The 2,247-nt window shown below is 34.5% G+C and overlaps 1 pseudogene; it reads left to right on the forward strand.

The window, feature by feature from the left end:
• Positions 1–603: 603 nt before the first annotated feature.
• Positions 604–2,042, forward strand: LOC139101263 (uncharacterized; annotated as a pseudogene).
• Positions 2,043–2,247: the final 205 nt, after the last annotated feature.

Raw genomic sequence — 2,247 nt, forward strand, 5'->3', positions numbered from 1 at the left:
GTTACTTTACCCACAAATACCATTCCCGAAGATTCCCTTCAATTAATCATTTAATTAAAAAATAATCTTCTTGACGTAACAACTACCGCAAATTAATTATACTCTTGTTACTAACTATATCGATCTCTTCTACCCATGGGATAATAGAATATGATTGTGGCTCAGCAGCAGCTAATTTGACGACGCTATCTCTTATTGACATAGAAGAATGTGATATTCCGACTGTTTCAATAAATACTACACAAGTTTATCTACAGCTACTTCAAATAGACGACTTTACAAATGTAAAAATTATACTGTGCAAAGTGGAAATAGACCAAATGATTAAAAAATGCGAAATGTTTTCACACACCACGGAAGTGCATAACGGAAAATATTCATATATACATGAAGTCGTTATAGAAGTATGTCAACATATACATCTAGATGGAACCTTTACAATTGGAAACACTCTAATAACCGGATTAAAACCGAATGCCACTGCAAGCCGCCCTGTGGTCCTGGCCGGAAGTGTGGACAACGACGGAGTCTGTTCCGGAGCTGCCTACTCCGATCCTTACGGAACATGGGAGCAAGTCATCGTATTAAGCACCATTAAAATAACTACAAAATTATTCTGCAAACATTCGACTAAATTCTAATCAAGTGTTATTAAAATCTGGAGTTGTGTGCGAATTAAAAGCTACACACTGCACCGACATGAAAGGAGGAATTACTTTCTGGGATCCTCAGCCGAGCGACACTTGCAATCTTCGAAGATACAGTCTTTATACAGAGGAATTGCCGAAAGCATAACTGACCATAACATGGAACCACCTCAGATCGTGTATACCATAAACCAACAAGATATAGTATTTGCCTTAACCAGAACGGGCAAATATACAAGCTGCGGATTTACATTAACGCAGACTGAACATCCGAAATTAGTAATATTTTTAACCGATCCGAATAGATATATATTTAAAAATTACAGATCCTCGGCATCCTACGATTTATTCACATACGTTAACTCAAAATTTATTTACGTAGAAAGACATGTACGGCAGCATATTAATTTATTATACAGAAATGTAATTTTGGAACAATGTAGATTAGAATTGCAATTATTAAGAAACTCTTTGGCAATAGCGACGCAATCACCAGACATTTTCGCTTTCCACTTTATGAAAGGACCAGGATACATGGCCGTATCAACAGGAGAAGTAGTTCACATTATAAAATGTGTACCCACAGAAGTAAAAATTGCAAGCACAGATGAATGTTATGATCAACTTCCAGTAATACGAGGAAACGAAACCTATTTTCTAACACCACAAACACATATATTATTACAGCAAGAAACTCAAATAAATTGCAACCCTTTAGCTCCAGCAATGTTCAGACTAGATAATTCTTGGTACAAATTTTTGCCGAGACCAGTGGAATCAGTGCGTCCTACTGTCATGAAACCAATGACAAGACCGACTTGGAAGTATGTGAGCCCAGGATCATTAGCTACAAGCGGAATATATACACAAACGGATTTAGATGATTTGAAGAACCACATAATGTTTTTAGCCGAACGACCAGCAATTCTTAACACCCTTGCAAGAGGAATCATGGGCGAACCAACATTAGTCCATGGAGGCTCAATTTCAAATTTAATTGACAAAGCATCAATAGAAAAAATTGCAATATCAACCTGGCAAAAATTTTGGAGCAAATTTTTAATTTTTGGCAATATTAGTGTAGGATTAATGGGAATATATCTCGCTTGCAGAGCAATAAAATTGTTAATAGATACTCTCGTACATGGCTATGACTTACACACGGTTTATGGATGGTCAATCTACCTTATAGGAGCAATCTGGGACTTTATAACCAACCTACTACTACATCTGGGAAAAGGAAGAAACGAATACAGGAAGGCCAGCGCTCCTAAGCAAGCTCCAGAAACAACGTTCGCCCAGAATCATCTGGAGATGGAAAATTTACATCCAAAAGTTTATCCAACCATTACAGTAGAAAAAACAGCAACGTATACGTTCGAATTAAAAGAATAAAAAATATATAATAAAAAAGAAAACAAAATAAAAAAATATAATAATAAATAAAAAAATAATAAATAAAAAATTTAAAATATATATATATATATATATAAAATAATAAAACAATAAAATTTTCTTTTCCTTTTCCTATAAATAAAACTCCTACTAATCTTAAAATAAAATAAAACTAACTAACACCATCACATCTTTAGAAAATGAG

This window comes from Cardiocondyla obscurior, linkage group LG03, assembly GCF_019399895.1.
Source record: "Cardiocondyla obscurior isolate alpha-2009 linkage group LG03, Cobs3.1, whole genome shotgun sequence".
NCBI classification, from domain to species: Eukaryota; Metazoa; Arthropoda; class Insecta; order Hymenoptera; family Formicidae; genus Cardiocondyla; species Cardiocondyla obscurior.